Source organism: Porites lutea, chromosome 6 (genome assembly GCF_958299795.1).
Source record: "Porites lutea chromosome 6, jaPorLute2.1, whole genome shotgun sequence".
In the NCBI taxonomy this organism is placed as follows: Eukaryota; Metazoa; Cnidaria; class Anthozoa; order Scleractinia; family Poritidae; genus Porites; species Porites lutea.
Genome location: NC_133206.1, coordinates 20,995,732 through 21,003,226, shown reverse-complemented (window position 1 = coordinate 21,003,226; position 7,495 = coordinate 20,995,732). Strand labels below are relative to the sequence as shown.

Genomic DNA, 7,495 nt, shown 5'->3' with positions numbered 1-7,495 from the left:
AGCGAGCTGAAAACTGATTGGCTAAATTTTAAGAAAGAAGAATAATCTTGCGTGTCCTTTTTTATCACTAATAAAAAACAAAAAAAGTTACTCAAAATTAATTACAGCCGTCAACGGAGTGCAAAACACTCGCATGAGCGACGATCAAATTAGCACGAAGTTAAACTCAGCTATATTCTATCAGTTTAGTGTTCTTGAGTAAAAATAGTTCGTATTATTGTTCTTCTCCACAAAACTCTTGCTTTGTAGCATTGGCGCATATTTTGTGTATGGGGCGATCCTACTCGCCATTCTGGTCCCTGATGCGCACCTTCCTGACTAATCCATCCTCGCCTGGGTAGGTGTCAGTCCACAATCAGCGCCATCTCCCACTGTAATCTATTCCGATGTGGGTTGAGCTCGAGGACCAAATCGCCGATTTTGACGTTCTCTTTTACGAAACCACTTGTTTCGAGGCAGCAACGATGAAGCAAAGTACCTCAACCAACAAGCCCAAAATTCAGCAACTCTGTTTTGGACACCCTTAGTAAATGCCGCGGAATAACTCTGGCTTCTTGCTCGGGCTGAGAAGGACAGCTATGACGATCAATTAGGATGTTGTTCGGCGTAATAGGTGGTTCCTCCCAGACGTCTTCAGAATTTGGGTAAAGGGGCCAACTTTTGATCATGTAGGTAACCTTAGCCGGGAAACATCTCCATTGCTCTTCAGTAAACGCTTGTTTCTTACATACACTGTTGAGGGCTTACCTGACAGACTTGATCAGCGACTCGACAACCCCGTTCTGGTGACTTGCATTTGGGATGTTCCACTGCCACACAAAATCGCAGACAAATTCCTCCGAAAGGGTGCTATGTATCTTGGGGATTTCCCGGTTTTGCATTACCTCTCTCAGGTATTCCTGTGCCCCCCAAACACGCCAATCGACGAAAGGCCATTAGGAAGGCTTCTGTTGACTTGTCAGTTAGGGAGGCAGCGTGGCCGAGTGGTCAGCGCGTCGGACTTGCAATCCGACGGTCCCGGGTTCAAGTCCCGCTCTGGCCATGGATTTGTTTTCGGTCGTCCCGAGTTCAAATCCTCGGCCATGCTTGTAAATAGCCAACTGGTTGCCTCCTGCCAGTCAACCTCGTTCCCAGGGTTCTCTCCTACCCTGTTATGTTGTATTTGAATTATTTGTTTTCTAAGTATTTACTGATTGTAAAGCGCTTTAGATGCACCTTTTCCACCTTGTCAATCTGTGTGATTTTTTTTATTGTGAATAACATTGTTGATGCCCACGGTTGTACTGGTTGATAAACAACTTGCAATTCTGTGTCTTCACTCACGTGGCCAGCATCTATGCAAATTTATTGGTACAAAAGAAAGCGTTTACATAAGGGACGGACCATTAGAAAACTTATGGGGGGGGGGGGGGCGGGCGAAGTACAAAAAAAATATTCGCGCAAGAGAAAATTAAATGAAAAAAAATTCTTGCACGCCAATTAGTCCTAAAAAATATTCATGCCATGGCCTAAAATAAATTCATACAAGGAATTTGATAACGAAAAAAAATTCCTGCGGCTCGAAAATTCCCCTCCCCCCCATAACTTTTCTAATGGTCCGTCCCTAAGAAAAGAGTTCAACTCCCACAGGACTGGTTTGGGACACAAACATGGCCACCGTTTCATTGTTTTGGGACACAAATATGGCCGCCATGACGTCATGTGAAAACACACAATACAGCAAGAAATACTTCATGCAAAACATCCTCAGTGTGTTAGGTTGGGTAATTCTTTCCCTGAGTTTCTAAAGCACCTCACTTCAAAATCAAGACAAATGCTAAATATTTCAATTCAAACAACACTGAATCACTGAAGAAGTTATATTTTAATAATAATATTACAATACAAGATCTTGACTTGTCCACAAACTCGCAAGCGATAGAACAAAATTAAATGTCTCCATCAGTAAAATAAGGGTTGAGTAAATCACATATAGACCACATAGACTGTAACTCGTTCAAGACTATCATGACCTCTACCATAAAAAGACACGATATTATCACCAGAAGCAAGTTGACAGAGATTAGGGGAATCACCGCTCCCAGAAATATTGACTATGCATATACTTTCCATTTTGTTTACAATCAAATATAGCGATTATTAAATTAGATACGTATTAGTCCTGCATTCATCCTAAAGCTCAGTAAAGCTTACTAATAGGTTCATAATTCACTACGTATTCACTCTTAATTTTAGCCTGCGTCAGGCAGGCGCTTGGAAGTAGTGGGCACAAGGAAAAACGTGTCTCCCTCGCGCAGGTTATCTTAATTAAGATTTCCAGCGGACATATTCAGTTACTATTCCTTAACAATAATACGGGCTTTTCGATGCAGTTAAACGTTTTGCCTGCACCATCGTGACCCCTTCTTTTCTGGCCAACAGAATCCACAGTTTCAGCAGTTTGAACTTCTGTCAATAATTTCCGGCTAAAGAACTGTGTTGTGTTTTTCACTGAATCAAGTAAATTGTTTTTGACTTCCGCTAGCCTGCGAACGGCAGACGTTTCTCCTCGCTCATCGCCGATGAAGGACGTTTCGCGAGGAAACGAAACGTCCCTCAGCGGCGATGAGCGAGGAGAAACATTTGCCGTTCGCAGGCTAGACTTCTGCTTCCTTGCACATGTTTATCACGCATATCGACAATAGCGCAAGTTGAGCGTAAAATATAAGGATGCATGTGGGATGTTGTAACTGCTATTATTGATATATAGAAATTACCGTTGCGAGAAGGTGCAGAAAATGCTATCGAAGATCACTTGTCTTTAGTTGTGACAATCAAATCACCCGAAAATATTCCGTCTCTTCAGGCCTATTTTACCTTACATTCAGTAAAGTCGATGTTGCTCTGGTATGCCAAACTCGCAATTTTCAAACAGAGCTTGTAGTTTGTATGCTCTGTTTTCCCACTATAGTTCATGTAATATTCATAAGAACTGTTTCCTTCAAGTTTCACCTCAATCACGGGCATTTACGGGTATGGTTTTTGAAGGAACAAGAAGCACATTTTATTGAGAAAATCCGGCATTACCTGTGATTAAAATCATGATTTCTTTGTCAAGTTGACAAGTTGCGGGATTTCATTCAGATTTCTTTTTTACAAACTTTGAAAGCTAACGATTGATCCAGGAAATGCTATATTTTGTGCCAACTTTCTTTTGGGAAACACTCTTTGTCCTGCAGCATCTTTCGTCAAGAGAGTTTTATCAGCGCTGGCGACTGGGGAGGGGTGGGGCGGGGGCGGAAGTCACGGCTTTGACCCATCCCCAAAATGGTCGCTATAGTGGATGATTCTTTCTGATCAAAACGGGACTATTGTTTATTTCTAATAAAACAACTAACAGTAGATTATTAGCACATGGAGGGACCTTATGCAAACAGTCGTGCGGTACTGTGCTACCCGGCGGTAGCACGATTTGGTTTCAAACGTCGTGAGTGAAAAAAAAAATCGACTAGCTTTTAGTCAACTTCAGCGTTGCGGACACCCCGCTATAACGGACAGCAGCAAAAACCCCGGCAAAGATAAATTGCAGACGTTTGACTGAAACCAGTGAAACTGGCTCACCCGCTCAAAAATACGGACTATCACTAATGAGGACACTAACTGTCTAAACTTGAGCTCCCTACAGTGTTCGCTATAAGGAGAGTTGGCAAATTATCATGTAGCGTTTTCTGCAACAGCTATTAATTATTTGACTGAACAAAATTTGCCGTTTCAAACTAAGGCATGCTAAGATCGTCGTGCTTTTAGTCGAGCCAGCTTAGCAAGGCAGTAACAACACGACGTTTGAAACCGTGTGGCTGGCTGAGGGGTCATAAATGTCTACATCGCAGCTTTCCATAATTACATTGCCCGAGGGTGTATTATATTGTGAAAACAATGTCATGATGGAGCCTCATTTTGTAAAGAAGGAGAAGTTAAGTAATGCAAGATACCGGGTCCGTTTTATTAATGTCGTGCCCTATCTAATAAACGGATACGGTTATAAGAAACCGGTCTCGGTTGTACAGAAATTTAGCGGAGGTTTGCTTTAATAAACTATTCATATCGGCAGACCAGGGCTGCCTGATATTAGTTCTTCGACCTCGCATTTTGTATGAAATTGACCCTCTTAAATATCGCATTTTCCGCCCTTTCTCCGCTAAAATGCAACAAACCAGGTGTCATTTCTGAGTCCTGCGAAAATCTATGGGGCATTTATCAGCTCTTAAATTCGCTCTTTTTACGCTTACCCTGTACTTTTTGTCCGCAACGGAACGTAATACGTGGGGTAGTCAAGAAAATTTTAGACAACGCCGCACAGTCACGTTCCGTTGAACCATACCGTTGCGTAAAGAAGGCATTGCAGATTAACGTGTTTGCTACCATCCATATAATTTCCTTTCTCGACTAACCCCACTTGACTGGAACACTAGAGCGTGACTCTTTATCAATATCGCTTGCGGGCTTCGTTGATACTTTCCGTGCGTCTTTATTGAGCTTAATACTCAGAAAGCGAATAACACGTTTTATTCTCTCTCGTGAAAGCTGTTTGTGCATATACCCTCTACAAACCAAAAGAGATGTTTTCTGGGCAAGAATTTTGCCTAACTTGTTTCATCATTGGTGGAATAATTATTGCAGTATGTATGAAAGTTTTGGAAAAGCGGAGGGAACCGAACAAACAGTTGCGGTTTCCAGTTCAAGAAATAGGAGATGGAGACATGCCGGGAACAATTTTACTGGGAAACATAATGAGACCAAGAAAATTTCCTCAAGAACACGGCCACTGTTAATAAGGTATTTGCTGAGATCGTGAATTGATTTTTTTTCTTTCAAAGATGTCTTCAGTATGGTACCAAACCATACAAAATTATTTGGCTCCGCGGTATATTGTGAAATGCTTCTATTATTATTATACGTTGTTTGATCAACTCTAATTTTTTTAAAAATTTATTTACTGTATTTTGATCAGATCAGCAAACTTTATAACATCAGGATAACATAAAAAGTTAATAATCCGGGACCAGATACATGCAATCGACTCCCGGTAACTCGAACCTTCTATAACTCCAACCTCGTCCCCAGGGCTTTTCCCTTAAAAAATTGGTGGGGCAGCAAAAGGCCCTGGCATCGGCTGGTCACGTGTACAGCCGTGTATATATTCCTGAGAAGCTAATTTATATGCAACCCGCTGGTTTGTGCTACTATAACTCGAACCTCCCGCTGACTCGAAGCAATTTTCATTTCCCTTTAGATCATTTTCTATATAATTTTACCTTCCATAACTCGAACTTGCGGTAACTCGAACCTTTTTTCTATTTCCCTTGAAGTTTCGAATTATCGGGAGTCGGCTGTAATTATATATAATTATATTACTACTAGTGGTAAGGTTGTAGACTTTATCAGCTATAAAAGTGCTCAATGGAAAAGACCGTGCTGTAAATATATTCATATATTCACGTCTGATACAGAAAAAAAGGGGAATTGTGGAAAACAATGTCATAAACAACAACAATAACAATGTATTTATTTAAAGCAGGGTTATGCGCTCCTGTTTAAAGAAATATAAAGTTACAATACTTTATGTCCTGCAAATTGCTATAATACTAATCTAAAGACGTTAAAATAAAGACATTATTAAATAACATAAGAAAAAAGAAAAGAAAAGAAATACAATAACATACAGAAAGAAACACTTTACATATAAATTCAAGTACAGGGGACTTTGTTATTTGAAAAAGACTAAAATTACAACTGGAGGTATATACAACATATCAGGTTAACTTCATAAAATATTCTATTAAATAATTAACATTCAAAAAATTATCTTCATTACCTAGAACATTAAGGAGTAGTGATTTAATTTTTTTACGAAACAGTAAGGTGATAACGATTATAGAGACGACTCTCTCTTAACGGACAAGTTGGTCCTTGATTTCTTTCCCCCTTGACATCTCTCTCTAAGACAGACACTTAGTGCCAGTCCCAAAGGCGTCCCTGTTCTTAGAGAGAGTTTACTGTATTCCACTGCAAAACCTCAGGAGGCCCTAACCCGAGCGCGTTGAAGGCTAGAATCCAATCGATGGACACTCTGTGGGAAATGCACCAACACCAATTTCTTTTTTTTTTTTTAGGTCTGGCCATGAGAAGGACCCTTTGAGCTTTAATTTGGTTTTTAACAAGAAGAACATGCAATGAGTGAACATTCAGTAGACTGAGACACCTGAATAATCCTCTTCCAGTGCCGCGTTTTACTTAAAAAAGTACACTGAAAGATGCTCTTAGTTATGTAAAAATCGCTTTTAGTGTAACAGAAAAGCCTTTATGTCTTATGTTATGGCCCAGTCAAGATTAACAAATAGATTACATATATGCATGTTGCCGTCCGTCTAAGTTCAGTATAATCACTATCACCGAGCTAGCGGGTGATCAGTTTGTGTACATCCGCACCCTCCCCTCAAAGAGTGAGTGGGCGGCGGTACAGGGGCTGGCGGGTAATCGGCTCTGGTGACGTGCATGTGGGATGTTCCACTGCCACACAAAATCGCAGACAAATTCCTCTGAAAGGGTGCTATATATCTTGGGGATTTCCCGGTTTTGCATTACCTCAAAAAGTACACTGAAAGATGCTCTTAGTTATGTAAAAATCGCTTTTAGTGTAACAGAAAAGCCTTTATGTCTTATGTTATGGCCCAGTCAAGATTAACAAATAGATTACATATATGCATGTTGCCGTCCGTCTAAGTTCAGTATAATCACTATCACCGAGCTAGCGGGTGATCAGTTTGTGTACATCCGCACCCTCCCCTCAAAGAAGTGAGTGGGCGGCGGTACACAGGCTGGCGGGTAATCGGCTCAGGTGACTTGCATGTGGGATGTTCCACTGCCACACAAAATCGCAGACAAATTCCTCTGAAAGGGTGCTATGTATCTTGGGGATTTCCCGGTTTTGCATTACCTCCCTCAGGTATTCCTGTGCCCCCTCGGTCTGATCAGCAGACGCCAAGGCGAGACAACGAAAGGCCATTAGAAAGGCTTCGGTTGACTTGTCAGTTAGGGAGGCAGCGTGGCCGAGTGGTCAGCGCGTCGGACTTGCAATCCGACGGTCCCGGGTTCAAGTCCCGCTCTGGCCACTTGCTGGATTTGTTTTCAGTCGTCCCGAGTTCAAATCCTCGGCCATGCTTGTAAATAGCCAACTGGTTGCCTCCTGCCAGTTGGGGTTTTAAACCCTGTTATGGTGTATTTGAATTATTTGTTTTCTAAGTATTTACTGACTGTAAAGCGCTTTGGATCACTAAGAGAAAGGCGCTATATAAGTGTATATTATTATTATTATTATTGTTATTATTAGTTACGAGTTCCAGGTGAACCGCTCGCGTTGTTGCGCATGTGAAAATTACTACCTGGGCGTCTTGGAGTGTTCTTCGGTTCAGTCTGAACTGCAGTGGCGCAAACATGTCCATAGCTGTGTTCGAGA

At 41.3% G+C, this 7,495-nt stretch overlaps 1 long non-coding RNA gene across 1 annotated transcript; it reads left to right on the top strand.

The window, feature by feature from the left end:
- The first annotated feature begins 2,358 nt into the window (after nucleotides 1–2,358).
- LOC140941163 (uncharacterized) lies at nucleotides 2,359–6,266 on the top strand. Its single transcript, XR_012166428.1, has 3 exons — nucleotides 2,359–2,499; nucleotides 4,660–4,815; nucleotides 6,153–6,266. It is a non-coding gene; the product is annotated as an uncharacterized lncRNA (long non-coding RNA).
- Nucleotides 6,267–7,495: the final 1,229 nt, after the last annotated feature.